Genomic DNA, 17344 nt, shown 5'->3' on the forward strand with positions numbered 1-17344 from the left:
ATAGAGATACTCTCCTCTACTTCTATGGTAAGTACGTTTACCTAGTAGTAGATATCTACGGTTATAATCTTATAGTACTATAATAAATCACTAGCGAGAGCCATAGAAGAATACATAGACTCTAGTACGAGTAGCGTAAGAAATAGTATAATATATAGAAGAGGTGCCTATAATATAATAGGTAACCTTAGATAATAACCTAAGGCTAAGATAGACACCTATAAGGAGAGCTAATTATAGGTACTTAGAATAGGTATTCTAAGTAGTCTACCTAGTAATTAAGAATAGAATATTAGTATTCTAAGTAATATATTAAATACTTAGAATAAGTATTCTAATTAGAGGACCTTAGTAGAACTATATAGACCCTTTAAGCCCGAACCCTAGAGATAGTTCTATAGTAATTAATTTAAACTTATACTAATATAATTACTACTTTACTCGCCTACTAGCTAGTTACTATTTATACTCTATTAATACTTACTATAAATCTACTTATACCTCTTAAAGCCTTCTAAGTATCTTTATCTTTAGAAAAGCTAGAATACTCTATAGAACGGACTACTTTAGGGATAAGCCGTACCCCTATTAGGAAGGTTTATTATAGTTTAATTACTTATCTTAGACTCTAAAGTAAGTATTTACGCTATCTATTTAAATATAAAATAGTAAATAATAGATAATTCTTATCTTCGCAAACTACCCTACGAGTACTAACTATAGAATAAGTTAGATACCTTATTACTAAATTAGGGGAGTAAGTTACGGAGCTCTAAAGGGAAAATATTAAACTTAGAAAAGCTAAAGAGGGCTTTAAAAGAAAAATTCTAGAACCTTTTAAAGGTAAGCGAAGCGAACTCTAAGGATTCCTAATATAGATTAGAATATACCTCTAGGTCTATTAAATTTAGGACCTAGAAGAATAAGTTATATTTACTACTAGACTACTAAAGGAAGACGTACTTATATAGTTTAAGCCCTACTTAAGGGACTTTATAGAAAATAATCCATAGAATTAATAGAATAATACTACTAAGGTCTTTAAACGCTTTAAAGAATTTAAGGAATATATTAAGATAACTTTTAGAGATATAGATAAATAAAGAATAGCTAAGAGATAGATCTAGTAAATAGTCTAGATAAAATCTATATCTAACTACGCCTCTAAATTCTAATAAATCTCTAGTTAGCTAGAATAGGATAATAAACCCCTAATTCTCTAGTTCTATACTAGATTATATAATAATATTAAGGACGAAATCTCTAGAGAGAGAGACTATCCTACTAACCTCTAGAAGTATATTAAGCTTATAGTCTAGATTAATAACTAACTATATAAGAGATACTATAATAATAATAATATTAGTAAACTAGGTAGAGTACCACTCTATAGGCGCATGCCTCCTCTAGTCTAAGCTACTATATAAGAAGAAACCTACGAATAGGAAAAACTCCCTTATATCCATAACTACGCTCTATCTATCCTCTTGTTCTTTATATATATATAGCCCTAGGGGCTACCCATGGGCCTATAGCCTATATTATAATAGTTTACCCTTAGGTAGCACGTATAGATACGGAGATTATTAGTTAAGGGCTGCCCTTAACTAATAATCGCGGTTCTCCCGGGGTTCTTCCGATATATACCGGGGTTCTTCCGGCATATATCGGGCTTCTTCTAGTATATATACGCGGGTCTACTAGAACTAGAGGAGAGGAAGGTGTACGAGCATCTATCGGGCGACGTCCTTAGAGTACTTATTAAGCTATCGCGTAATATTAGAGGTCCTCGTTATACGGACGAGGGCTTATCTTAGGGTATAGAGGCTAGAGTACGTCGCGAGGTAGTAGTATATTATACCTCTCCGGCCGTAGTCCTCGCACTAGAGAGATATATCTAGGACACCTCTCTAGTAGAGGTAATATAGGAGATCTATAGCGCCTATTCGGGCTTAGAGGAGTATGGATACTTAGGCCTTTATTAGCCCTTTATATATCTATTTACTCGGTTCCTTCTAAGGCTCTCGGATCCATTCTAGATACCTATCCTATTAGGAGGCCCACTGGGCTTTAAGTACCTCCCTCTATTTATCCTAGATCTATGACCGTATAACGCGGCTAAGCTCCTTAGGGCTCTATTAGCTCGGGATAGTATCCGGGTTATTTTAAACCTCCTACACGGTCTAGCTCGAGTCCGCCTCTATATAGTATTTATATTATACTCGAGTTTATTCTATAGTAGGGAGGGCCTAGTAATGCGCGCGGATACGTGTACGTAGTACGGCGAAGGTATATACCCTATCTCCTCTACGTTCTTATGCTTATTATTTAGTAAAGTATATAAGTCTCTATATCTAGTAGAAGTTCTATATACTTATTACGTTTATCTCGCGTTAGAGGAGCGTTATATTAGTAGCTTTATATACGCTAGAGATAAGGCAGAGTATACGGTTTTATATAGACTTAAGCTTTGCCCGCTAAGCTTATGTAAGGGCCGTGTACTAGCACTCGTGTCTATATATAAAGGCTAGGCGTACTAGGGAGACGTATAGCTATCTCGCCTTATCCCGGGCTATTCCCTACGTAGATACTATAATCCGGTATATAGCGGTTTCTATCTAGAGGGCTCTAGAGACGGCGTGTGCCACCTATGGTCCCTATTTTAGCTTATTATTAATTATGACGCCGAGTGCTCGTATACTCTATGCTAGTAGTTCTATGAAGGCGTCGATTTAGGGGCGACGTGCCCCCTCCCTAGTAGCCTATTCTCTATAGTAGTTAATAAAGTATATAAGCTAGTATTTTTTAGGTGCGAATTTTACTCTATAGTGCTTTACCTACTAGACGCATTTCTCGTAGTCTCGTTCGAGTCGTGTACATGTTCTACTAGTACTACTATCGACCGTGAGGAGGTATATATCATCTACGTATCCGACTATCTCTATATATTCTATTCTCTAAAGGAGGTCTACTATAAAGAAGAGGAAGAGGATCGGGGAGATAGTACTCCCTTACGGGATACCGTATGCCGTCTCCTTATATTCGCTTCGGTATCCGGGGATATATATTTAAGTAGTCCTTTACGCGAGGAAGGACTATATAAATTATATAATCCACTTAGGTATTCGCCTTATCTAGAGGTTATGGATAAGTCTTATATAGTTTACCTTATTAAACGCCCCTACTATATCTAGGGAGAGTAGTATAACGACTCGTCCTTATTTCTATATAGTCTAGATAACCTTAAGGATATATTAAATGGCTATAATTAGGGAGCTTCCTACCTTCGCCTTCTGGTTTACTAGGAGAAGGCCGTATACCTATGCTACTATACTTATCTTCTTAGTAATCGTGGCTTCTAGTATCTTACTAAGGTAGAAGAGGAGGGCGATTAGTCTCTATCCCTTCGGCGTGTTTAGGCTCTTCTCTAGTTTTAGGAGTATAACTATATATACGGTTCGGAAGCTCTATAGGTAGTATTCTATACGGGCGCACGCTCGGAATATATGGCCTATAATTAGTAAGGTCGCCTATATGGTCCTCTTAAGGCATCGATTTAGAATTCCGTCTAGCCTAGGCGCTTTATCGTTTAGGAGTATCTTAATAGCGCCGAGTATATCGTCGTCCGTGATTTCCCTAGAGATACTTATAGCTTCCGGGTATTCCGTGCCGTTAATATCTAATAGGTCTACGGGTTCTAGGAGAGGGAATATAACCTCTTATAGGATCTCTGTTTTCTCGAGGCTCGTAGAGTATATCTTTTCTTAATATATAAGAGGGGGTATAAGTGGTATAGGTATCGGGGAGGCGGTGCTTTTAGCCTATTTTACTATATACCATAGTCTAGTAGTATTACGTGTGTGTCTATCCGTAACTATACGCTACTATTTATATCGCTTATTACGGAGGACCTTATCTCGTTATCTTCTCGTCTCTCTCTATTCATTCTACGCTTTAGGTGTATAGTTATAGTATACGCGTGTATATAATCTCCGGACTTCTCGCCTATACTCTTATACTTAAGGTATGCTTTTCGGGTCTAGGGGTCTATATATTCGGTACGGTACGTGTTTATCTCTTGCTCCCTAGTACGCCTATAGAAGTGTATTCATGGCCTGGTTGATGGCCGGGCCATTAGATACGTCGACTATAGACGGGTCTAGGATCGTCGATTCTAGGTCCTTTAGGTACTTTTCCTAGTTAGTGTCCTTCTATAGCTATCGCTCTTATTAGTCTTAAGGGGTAGATACGTCTATTATAGTCTCTATATATTCGTGGTCGGAGTCTATCTATATAAGGCTTAGGCGGTAGTATTAAGTCCTATTATAAATGTATCTAGTGGCTAGGGTAAGGTTAAGTGTAGATCCGCCCTTATCTTATTTATATTTTCGCTAGGTAATCTATCCTACTAGTATAAGAAGGTATAGGAAGCCGTAGTATTAGGTATATAGTTCTCTAGCTCGAAGCTCTTCACGGGTAACGGTTAGTCTACCCTACTAGCTATAATAGAGGTTAAAGTCTTCTAGGAGGATGTGTTATCCTAGCTTAGTAGTGCCCTTAAGCATGTTATCCGCCTAAAGCAATCGGTTCTAATTATATATATTATGTATATAGAGGGGTCCGATATTCGTCTAGAGGTATAGTATTATCCGGAGGTTATCCCGTTTAGTATATAACTATAATAAGAGTAGAATAGACTTATAGATATGGAAGAGGACTCTCCTCTCCGGTCCTAGGGGGTGTATTATATAATATCCTAGGTGTATTATTGGTTTGTTCGTCTGGTAGTGTTTATATAGCTCCTATATAGCGAGTATTATAGCTCTAGTCTCCTTAAGGAGTATCGCCTAGTTCTTACGTTTATACTATACGTTTACCTATATAATTAGGAGTATATCTTAGTCTCTTATTAGGTGCTAGGGAATATATAGACCTATATATTTATTCCTCTAAGACGCAACTATCCTCGTGCGGCGGCGGCCTTAGTAATTCCTTAGGGCTATCCTATTATTAGCTTTCTCGGGACGGTTTACTATTCCTAACCGCTTCCTTATAAGGAGGTAGTCTATAGTAGTAGTATTATAGTAAAGAGAGGAATAGTAGTAGATCGCATTATTTATAGCTACCTTGCTCCCTTTATCCGGATTAAGTAGATATATTTAGTAACCTATTTATGTTTCGCGCACGTAGCCGACTACGACGGGTACTTACCGTCGTAGTTAGAGTACTTCGCCGTGTCCCTATCCCTCTAGCCCTCTCCTCGTGTCCCGTAGGGGTACTTCTAGGTACTATATTCTTATTAATACTATCTATACCTAGTCTTTTAGGAGTACCGCTATGCCGTATACCCGTATCCCTAATAGTTAAAGCACTATATTATCGCCTATGCTCTATCCCATGGTTCCGCCATAAGAAGCTCCCCTTCCACTAGGAATCCCTCTTACGTAATTTAATGCGCGAGGGCGGGGTCCTTAAGCTCTACTATTATAGTAGAGTATACCTTCGATCTAGTTTTAATCCCTTATATATTCTTCTACCATGCTCTTATAATCTTAATCCCTAGGTATTTTCGCTTATTTAACTATTCTATCCGCGTGATATCCTCTTCTCTAATAACCTATCCGCTTACGGGTATAGAGTATACCTATATCGGGTATATGGCCGCCCTAATAGAGGCGCCTAGGAAGATACTACTAATCGCGTTCGGATCGCGTGAGATAGTCTACTACGCGATATTCATTATCGTGGTAAGTACTACTCCTCCTAGCGTGAGTTTAGTAGTAACGACGTTTAACTATATTCCCTTTTATTTATTAATCTTACTTACTATATCCTTTGGGGATGCTTACTAGACCTATACTAGGGTATCCTTATCCTAGATTACGACGCGTATACTATATACCACGTCGCCGGTCCGGGGGGCCCGTAGTATAGCCTCCGGTATTACTACTATTTATACCTATATACTAGGGCGCTTACCTTAAGTAAGTTCCTCCTAGATTCTACGTAGGCTAGCCTCTATTCGGTCGAGCCTACCCTCCGGTGCTCCTAGTTATATCTTCTTCTCCTCCTCTATAATTCCCTTTAGATTCCGGATAAGGTCCTAGAATATATATAGAAGGGTCTTCTAGCCCTCTCCGGCTTCCTTCTCTATATATACTACCTAGTAGTTAATATAATCTAGGAGGGTTTCCCCTCTCGGGGTCCCCTTTATTCCGTCTATCTATAGTGGCGTGCGCCTTTAGGTATGTTCTACGTTTTAGATAGGTATATAGTTACCCTCGGTAATATCGCTATATGGCCTTTTCTATCGTACTGGTGGGGGTATATCCGGTATATACCGGGGTATATCGGTGCCTAAGGCCGCCATATTTATTAGTTAAGGGCTACCCTTAACTAATAAAAGGGGGTCGGCGTATCGGCGTTCTAGTAGCGTGGTCCGTGCCTCTATCTCCGTGAGGATTTTAAGAGGGTATATATATATCTTTATACGGCGATAACGTCTTGGTTTCGACGCTGCACGTACGTGCGTGTAGTAGTAGTTAGTGTACTTAGTATACTCTATCGATTAAGGTGTGTATCTCGCTGTATTACCCCGAATGGACCAAGTTAGCCTCTTAGGGATGTAAAAGAAGTTTGTAATTGATCTCTATATAAGAGATTATAACTATTCTATAAAAACGGCCCTACTACACGAGCTTATAAAGAAAAATATAATATTTAAATAGGGACTAAAGTAAGAATAAGCATTTTAATAATTAAAAGAGTCTATTATAACTAAACCTATGTTAAAGATATATTAAATAGGAAAACCCTATAAAGTTAAGATAGATATATTAGAATTCACTATTAGAGGGTAGTTAACCTAGATAGATAAATAAGGGAAAAGATATTCTATAGTATTTTACTCCCGAAAATTCTAAGGATCGGAAATAAATTAGCTAATCTATAAAAAAGAACTCTACGCTATAATTAAGTATCTTAAGGAATAGAGAAGCTATCTCTATAGATTAGACTATATAGTAAAGGTATATACTAACTATAAAAACCTAACTACCTTTACTATAATAAAGGAACTCTAAAAGAAATAAATTAGTTAGTATAAGCTTCTTACGGAGTTTAATATCTAAATTATATACTATAAAGGATCTAAAAACGGAAGAGCCGACGCCCTTAGCCGATAAGTAGAATATAAGTAAAAAGAACCTACTATAGAATAGACTATATTAGAAATTACTAAAGAAGGAAACCTTAAACTAATATAATATATTATAGTAATATAAAAAGAATTTATACTTAAGAACTCTAAGGGAAGGAGTATAATCCCGAGGGATAAGACCTACTATTTTATTAAAGAATTCTATAAAGATCTAATATACGGATATTAAGGAGAAATAAAAACTTATAAAAGATTTAAGAGATACTATATAACTTATAAGGAAAGATAAGTTATTAAGGAAGTTATATAGAACTATATTCTATATAGTAAAAGCTAATCTAATAGATATAAACTATACGGAGAACTTTAACCGATTCCCCTACTATTATATACTTAGAAAATAATCTCTATAGACTTTATAATAGATCTACTACTCTTAAGAGAACTAGTTTCGCGAGTATAGTATAATACTATACTAGTAGTAGTTAATAAACTTATGAAGTACGCCTACTTTATACCCTATTAAAAGGATATAGATATAAAAGAAATAGTCTATGTATTTCTATAAGTAGTTATAGTAAACCACGGTTTACCTAATAGTATTATATCTAATAGAGATAAGCTCTTTATATTAAACTTTTAGAAAAGTCTAGTGCGATAGCTTAGAACGAACTACTAACTATTAATAGTCTACTATCTATAGATAGATAGATAAATAGAGATCCTAAATAGAATACTAGAATAATACCTCTAATACTATATTAATAAATAATAAGATAATTAGATAGAACTACTACTACTAGCTTAATTTACCTATAATAGCGCGATAACCTTAATAACTAAAACCTTACTATTCTATGCGAACTACGGATTTAACTCTATAGCTAGCTATAATTATAAACTAGAATAGTCTATACCAAAAGTAAAGATTAAGGTAGAATAACTATATAAGCTATACTTAGAGCTATAGACTAAACTTTTTTTTATAAATAAAAGAATAATAAAATATATAAATTAAAAGAGAATAAAGAGACTATCTCTAAGGGAGAGAGACTGTTAAGATCATTAACAAGTTAAGTTATATTAGTTATAAAGTATACTATTTTCTATATACGCATCCGGTTGGTTATATTTATATAAACGACCGGTTCGCAACTACCTACATTAATTATATATAGTATATACTACTACTATAGCTATAATAAGGTACCCGAATTTAAGAAAATCTACTACTACCCTTAGTAGCTTTACGCGTAACGCTTAGCTAGATACGGGTTTATATCTTTATAGATACTATAGCGCGGTTAATCTACGGCTAAACCGACGCTAGGGAGTTCCTTAGCGGGCGCGATATACTTTATAGTCCCCTTAGAGCGACCTCATCGCTTAGCTAGTAGCTTAGTAACCTTAATATCTTTATTATTATCCTAGTCGACTTACTATACTTCGCCGGTAGATAGTACGCTAGTTAGTTTATATAAAGCTATTACGGGCTTATCTTATATACTATTAGAGTTATTATCTAGAAAAACTAGCTTTATAATCTTTTAGTACGTCTTATAATATAACGGTCTATTTAGTAGTATTTTAGAAGGTAAGGTTCGTACTACTCGTGACTATAAGTAGCTATAATAGTATCTTCGAGTCTAAAGCTATAATAGTAGTAGATATTCTAGTAGTATTTAACTATTTACTTTAGTCTTAACTTCTTAGTATAAAACTTATATTTAGTATCGTGGGTACGGTTTAGGTACTCCTATATATACTCACTAATTTCGTTATTAAATAACCTTATGGTATATTTACTATACTTATAAATTAACTTTATAGGCTCGAGGAGGTTAACTACCTTCCCTAGAGGCCCTAGTCGCTTAATTAGCTTATCTATTTAGTATAAGTAATATTCTAGTTCTCTACGGTTAGCTAGAGAATAAGCTAACTTACTTAGGCTAGGTAGGAGACCTAGGTAGTTAACTAAATTAGGCTACTTAGACTTTTATTAAAATAACTAAGATAATATTTTTAAGGTGGCTAAGGTTATCTTTATAACTAGGCGGGGCTATACTATAGCGAAATCGCTATTAATTTCTTCCTTATTAGACGAGATAACGACTTATTCCTTTACGAGCTTAGGTTAGATAATATAAGAGTCCCTCTTAATAGTTAGTTTTTTAAAAACTAGACTTTCTATAACTACTCTATTAAGGCCCTATATCTTTTTAGCGGTGCTTACTTTCTACCGAAAGTCCTAGAGTAACGTAATATATATATCTAGATTACTCTTAACTTTAAAGGAGTCTTTAGTTATTAAAATAGTATACTTGAATATAGATTACTTATATCTATTTTTAACTAAGTTAATACCTTTATCGCTAATAAGTTTATAAAGAGTTTTAGCTTACTTAAGGAGTATTATATATAGGTTATTCCCGGTAGCTATTAGAACGGACGTTAAAAATTATACCTAGATAGCTACCGTGGTTCTCTAGTCGACTATATTTACCTTGATAGATAAGGTTATATTATATAGTTATTAGTAGATATTAGTAAGATAGACGTCGGCCTAGGTTAACTAGTTAATAATTCTTTTAACTACGTCGAGGTTATACACGTAGATACCTAACATAGTTACTTCCTTATTATCCGGCTAATCTTTCTATAGAATCGCGATTAGATTAAATCTTCGCGTACCAGTTTTAAAATTAATTACCCGACTTAATTTAGGCGTGAATAGCGATAGGTTACTAACGTTTAGTACTAAGCTACCTAAGTTTATTTACTATCTACTTAACTAACTATACGGCGAGCTAAAGTCCGAATTATCGGTAGTAGTTAGCGATATAAGTAACGTAGTATATATATAATCTAATTATCGTGATTAGGCTAAAATTAGATCGTCTACTAGACTTTTTATAGTTAGATATACGGCGCTTATAATCTTTAATAGTCGCTTAGCTAAAATGCCGCTATCGTTATCTTCGTGTCTATATATTAGATTAATATCTAAGGGTACCGCCTAAGTATAACGGTCGGTTTCATTCGCTATAAATAGCTTATCTTTAATTACCTAGGGCTTAGAACGAGTCTTTTCTAGAATCTACTAATAATATAGTAGTAATATCGCTACTCTACTAAGTATAAATTAATTAAAGATAATCACGACCTTATTATTTAAAACGCTAGGGGCTTCGCACGGGAGATAACCGTCCTAAAACTATCCTTCTTTTAAGAATACGGCCGGCTATTAGATACTAACCTTACCCTTTCTTATAATCCGTTACTCTATTACTATAATAATTAGTAACTTTACTCGGTCGGACGGCTAGACGTTTATAGACGGCTAAGTTATATAGTTCTCTATAATATTAATAGAATAATCTATATAAAATAGCTATAAATTATATTTTAATAGGTGCCGTTATTTAGTTATAGAGAAATTACCTACTACCAGCCTATTACTAGAGATCTATACGGGTAGAGCCGATGATAAAGGGTATTCTATTACTATATATTCTAGAAGAATTAGTAGAAAAGCTTTTAATAAGCTAGGAAAACTCTTAGAATCTATCTAGTTCGCTATTACGTTATATAGAGCTATATAGGATAGTTAGTTAGCTAGGTCGATATTTACTCGCGCCTAAATCTTTTCTATAGGCTACTAGTAGTACTTTTCACCTACCTTTAGACGTAGATATAGAAGGATATTAGTTAGTTTAGATTAAGTATAACTATTATAAGCCTACTAAATTAATATACTAGGTCTAGTAAGGATAAAGCTAGTTATATATAGTAATTAGTTAATATTATAGAATATTTATAGGTTAGTAACTACGAATAGTAGGCCGTGCGGTTAGCTTAACTATAGTAGTCGTCTTTAGTTAATAGATCTAGATCTAGTACTAATCTTTAAGTAAATAATATAAGGAAGTATTTAATAGTTATATATCTATAGAATACTTAGTAAATATATATATTATAACGCCGCTCGTTATAATAGATATTAATAGCTCTCTACCTATAATAGCTAGAGGCGGATAGGTATTATAACTTTAAGTAGTCGTCGACCTAGCTAGGCTCCTAGTAGACTATTTCTATGGGCTTATCTAAGGTTATATTCTTCGACTAAGTCTAATAGGAGTATACTTCGCCGTATCTACTAACCGAATTCTAGACTATCGCTATATACTATTACCTAGTATTTAATAGTTAGTTTATAATTACGCCCGATTCGAATATAGCGCCGATTATAGATAGCTATCGCTATCTACTTATTTATAATAGTAAGTAGACGTATATCTTCTTTATAGTTAAAATAGTTAAGATCCTTTAGAAATGGTTCTAACTATTTAATAGATATTACTAGGTATATTTTCTATATCTCTAGTAGCTCTAGTTCATACGCCTAACGGTCTACTATACGTTTAATTAGTACTAGTCTAACTTATTATTAGCTAAGCTTATAATAAGCGCCTAGAATCTTATACCCTTTATATAGTTAAATATAGATCTAGTTACTAGGAGCGAGATCTAGTAGAGATATATAGCGTCTATTGAAACGCTCCTTCATACGCGTCTAGGCGAATACTAGCGTATCTAATGCCTCTTTCTAGTTTATATTACGCTTTTAGGCGTAATTATTTACTTCTATTAAACTAGTCTTCTTAAATAGGGTGCCTTTAGATAGTCGGAAGCCGTATACTATCTCGTTTAGAGATTTTTATATTAAGGCGTTTATTAAATTATTTATAAGCCGCTAGACTAATAGAATATAGATCGTCTAGTCTATAGCTAGTAATATTAAAATAAGAAAACGTAGGGTAATCTCTACCGTTTAGTTCGTGCGTTCGCTTTAACTATTACTCTATTTATAATAAGCGGTTAATACTAGGATTTTAGTACTAATGCCCTCGAAAATTCCTTTCTAAAATAATAATAGGAATTTTTGGTCCCTATCGTAAATAATTACGGCTAGGACTCTCTATTCTAGTAGTATACTCCTTCTAAACGTAGTTACCTATTACGCGGTAGTCTAGTTATTCCGGCCTAGGACGAGGTAGATATACTTAGTAAACTTATCCGTTATAGTAAGTAGTATATTAAGCCTATTCTATATTAGTAGTCCGATAATAAAGTCTATTATAACTATATAAAATAGTATTAGCGGTAACTAGACTAGCTTTAATTCGCTATATAGCGTATATCTTTATATCTAGTAAGTTTTATAGGTGGGATAGTACTAAATATAGTATTTTAGGCGCTTTATAAGCTAATAAATAAAGTAGCCTACGCGAATTCGATTATATACTTAGAAAAATCCTATATAAGCGCTTTTATTATAGAATTAAGCGAAGATATCTCTATTAAGCGATTTTAGTATATAGATCTAATATTATCTATTAAGCTAATCGATATAATAAATTATACTATTAGTAAATTAAAAAGGAATTAGGCGGGTAATATTATTATTCTAGTCTAGTACTATAGCTTTTATACTTACCTAGTACTTATTATTATTATATATATTAGCTAGCTACCTCGTAAATTTTAGGTTAATTTTAACTATTATAACGTTAAACGTCGAGAGCTTCTTAAGAATATCTAAGTCTCTTAGCTAGGCTCTATCATAGATCTAACGGAGCCGAGAAAGAGCGTTAGGTACCACGTACTCTTTATCTAGTCTATATTTAAGCTCTAGATTAAACTAGAATAGATACTATAAGGCCCGTACTAGTTAGAGATTTAGCTTATTAACTAATAAGCTTATAAGCGCTATCTATCGAATAATACTTAGCGTGGCTACGTGGTCGGTAATAATAATTATTAGTTAGTCTAAACCGTTAACTATATAGTATATTAGGCGTATAGTCTATATAACTACTACTACTTCTAGCTCTATTAGCTAGTATCGCAACTCGGCTATAGAGAGCTCTTTACTAAGGTATAGAATAGGCTTAATATCTAATTATCTAATCTTTATAATATCGTCTACTTCCCCTTTAATATAGTAAGTAAAGACTCTAAAGCCGTACTTTAATACGTTAATGTCTACGTAGAGCTATTATTTTAGATTATAGTAGACGAGCTTAGTCTCGTCCGCGAAGGCGGCCTAAATACCCTTCTATAATACTAATAGCTAGTCTATTTAAGCGATCTTTATTTATTTATAGTATACTATATATATATATATCCCGCTAAAGGTACTTCTTTAAGAAGACGCGTTTTCTCGGTCTATAGATTCTAGGCGAGCTAAGTGTAATATAGTATATATTACCGTAACTATCCGGTTAGTCTAAGGTAGTATTCGAGCTTATCGAGCGTTTCGGGATACTAGAGATTATATATAGCTACTAATTTCTTAGCTATAGTAGAGAGTCTATAAGTATCGACCTTCTAACCGAGTAGGGTAATAGATAGGTATTCTAAGTAACACTTTTTACCTTTAAGCGTTAGGTTTCTTACTTATAGTATAGTAAACACCCGCTAAAGATAGTTAAGATACTCGTTAAGTTCCTTACTAAATGCGGGAATATCGTTAATATATACTATAGCGAACGCCTCGCATCTAGCGTCGTATAAGATCTTATTAATCTACCTCTATATATACGGTAGAGAGTTATAGAAACCTATTAGAATAACATTTAACTACTTCTAGCCCTAGTACGATATAAACGTTAGTTTATAACGGTCTTCCTTAGCGACCGGCTACTAGTAGAAGAAGCTAGCTATATTAATAATAGATATAAACTTCTTTCTAGCCGTATATTAGATAATATTACCCTAGAGTAGTAATAGATAGGAGTCCTTAATACTAATTTTATTTAGGCCTCTTATATCTCTAACTACCCGACTAGCGTCCTTACGCGATATCTAGATAAGTAACTTTACCATAGAGTATATAATAAATATTAGGAAACCGAATAGTATTATCTATATCGGGTATTCTATATAACCTTATATATAAAGCTTATTATATATCTTATTAATAATGGCCTTACCGCTTGCTCCTAACGGGTAGATACGGTAGCTTAGCTTTATACTAGCCATTTTCTAGTTACTTACTAGGGGGATACGCATCTAGTCTTTCTCTAGAATATTTATAAGTCTAGTATTATAAAATAAGGTAGCGTAACTTCGGATAATCTTATTAAATATCTAGGTAGTCGCTTCGTCTTTAGCGAAAATTTTTATACTAAATATACCTATCTATTTAACTTTATTAAGCCGAGTAAGCTTTATTATTAGGACTTAGCCTTAGGTAGAACCCGACCTATACGTACCTTAGCTAATAGGGTTAGGAGGTAATGTAAAGGGCGGTAAATAGTCACGTACTAGATAGATCGGCGTCTCTTTATATATATACTCTCGGATTTCTACCGAAAGGGTTTAGTAGTAATTCGTTCTATAATAGAATATACCCTATTATTCTATCTAACTATACTACTATCTAATAACCCTATTCTTATATTTAAATTACTCTCTATATAGTACTATAGTTAAGATAGTCTAACTAGAACCGAGAAGGTCGACACGATCTACTATAGAGATAAGTAATACTATATTAAATAATAGGGATCCTCTATAATTAGTATTAATCCCGGCCGTTTCTAACCGAGAAGTAGAAATATTAGACTAAATCACGGAGCTTTTAGATGAAGAAATGGTAGATACACCGAGTAACTTCTAATAATATAAAGCCGGATAACGAGTCGTGGCGGAGCTATATAAGGTATTATAATAAACCATTACCGAACTTTAGGAATACATTGCGAATTAGGCTCGAGAGATTTAAACCCTTAAAGAATAGATAGAACGCGCGAAACTCCTCGTAAAGAGACGAGAACTTAAGGAGTCTCTTAAAGAACTACGCCGAACGATAGTAGGTGGACGACTTCCTATACTAATTTAGGCGGAATTAGTTTATCTACTATTAGAGTTATGATAATCTACCGTATACCTAGCCGCTTCGTTACCGATTTACCCTACTCCTTCTCTAGGTATACTAAAATCTAAAGACCCGACTATATTTATAGGGAAGAACTAAAAGGAGTAGAAAGACTAGAAGAGAGACTACGAAAAGTACTTCCTTAATAACCCTCTACTCTTTTCTACTAAAGTATAACGCATTTCATTCAAAGAACGATACCTAGACTTATAATCCCGCGATTAATAGAATAGATAGAAGGAAGTATAGCTACTATGTACGATAACCTAGAAATATTTAGCTATATTTATACTAAACACCCTTAGAACGGATAGAGAACGTGAAAGAAAGGCACTATCTAAGTTAAGAAGCGTAGTATAACGACCGAACTAGACACCTACTTAACTACTATAATACCTCTAAAACCTATAGAATAATATCCCTATACTATAGAAAAATATTCGTATATTCTAGTTTCGCGAAGTACTACTTCCGTTAATCCGCGAAAGACTAGAAATAGTATTATTAAGTTTTAACTATCTATATAAATTAGAGGAGAAAGCTAATAAATACTACCGCATCCTTAAGGAACGCGGCTCTCTAGGTAAAACTAACGAACTCTATACGGGTTAGAAACGAGGTCAATTAAATACGTTTAATTAAGAGTAACCTTCCTATAATTAGTACTAGAAGAGTATAAATCGGGGTAGAAACGCGTTAAGAGGATACTAAAATAATTAAGGTGGTACTTCTTAACGCGGAAAAGAATAAGGCATAGGCTTAAATATAACGCCTATCGTAAAATAGTAGGATTATAGTATACTTCGTTACTATAAGTATAGAGAAATAGAATATATTTCGCCTAACTATAAGAATCTAAAAAAAGAATAGGCTAGTATACGAGACCTAACCGCGTTCTTAGCTAAATTATATATACTTAGGAGGAGCCGTAGCGCCTTCCGGCGAGTAAAGACCTAATATTACTAAAAGTATTATTACCTATAGTAAATAGTAATAAAACTATATAGACCCTTATAGACACTAGTATAGAAGATAACTATATTTCGTTAATTCTTATAAAGGAGTATAGATTATTATATAATCTCGGTAAAGTTAGCCGAACTATCGTAGTTAATAGATATAAAGTTAGAACTTTAGGTAAAGCTATAACGAATTATAAAGTTTATAACTTAAAGATAATAAAATAGTAGATATCTAATAAATTTATTATAGCTAATATTAGCTAATAGAATATGATTCTAGGGATACCTTAGCTTAGACGCCTAAACCTAATCCTTAATTTTTAGAAGAAGATATTAATGTTCCGACAATACCGTGGTAAATTATACTAGTAAGTCGTAACTATTAGTAAGAAGGTATAGAACCTCGCTATACGGACCCGATTATTACTAATCTATCTTACGTCCTTATCGATTATCGATAAAGACAAGGATAATAGTAATAATTAGGGCGAAGACACGCTACCCGATATATATTCGTAGTATATAGATATATTTTTAGTAGGAGATACGTTACTTCTCCCTAATTACAGGCCGTATAAGCTAAAGATCGAGCTTAAAGAGAGAGTAGACGTCCCTTATAGCCTACTTTATCTACTTTAAAGACTAGAACTTAAAGTTCTTTATAAATATATTAAAGAATACCTCGAAAGAGGCTAGATATATTATAGTATATTATCGGCTAACGTATCTATTCTCTTTATAAAGAAGAAAGACGGAAGTTTACGTCTATATATCGACTATTAGGTACTAAATATAGTAACTAAGAAGAATTATTATCTATTACCACTAGTTAGTAAATCTTTAGACTAATTAATAAAGGTAAAGTACTTTACGAAGCTAGATTTATAAGATATATATTACTAGCTTCGAATTCGTCGTAGAGATAAGTAGAAAACCGTATTTCGGACTAGATATAGTTATTTTAAGTATACTATTATGCTATTCAGGCTAATAAATGCGCTAGGAGCGTTTTAAGGATATATTAATACTATACTTATAGGATTACTTAACGTGATTTATATAGTTTATCTCGCGAATATACTAATTTACTCTAATAGTATATAGAATTATAAAGAACACGTGAAATCGGTGCTAAATCGTCTAAGGTAGTATAAACTCTATATAAAATTATCTAAATGCGAGTTTTACTAATAAGAAGTTGGGTTTCTCGGCTTTATTATAATATATAGCGGCCTAAAAATAGAGCCGGAGCGTGTAAAGACTATTATAGAATAGCTAGAA

The sequence above is a fragment of the Pseudovirgaria hyperparasitica genome (genome assembly GCF_010093815.1).
Source record: "Pseudovirgaria hyperparasitica strain CBS 121739 unplaced genomic scaffold EJ05scaffold_8, whole genome shotgun sequence".
NCBI lineage: Eukaryota > Fungi > Ascomycota > Dothideomycetes > Acrospermales > Acrospermaceae > Pseudovirgaria > Pseudovirgaria hyperparasitica.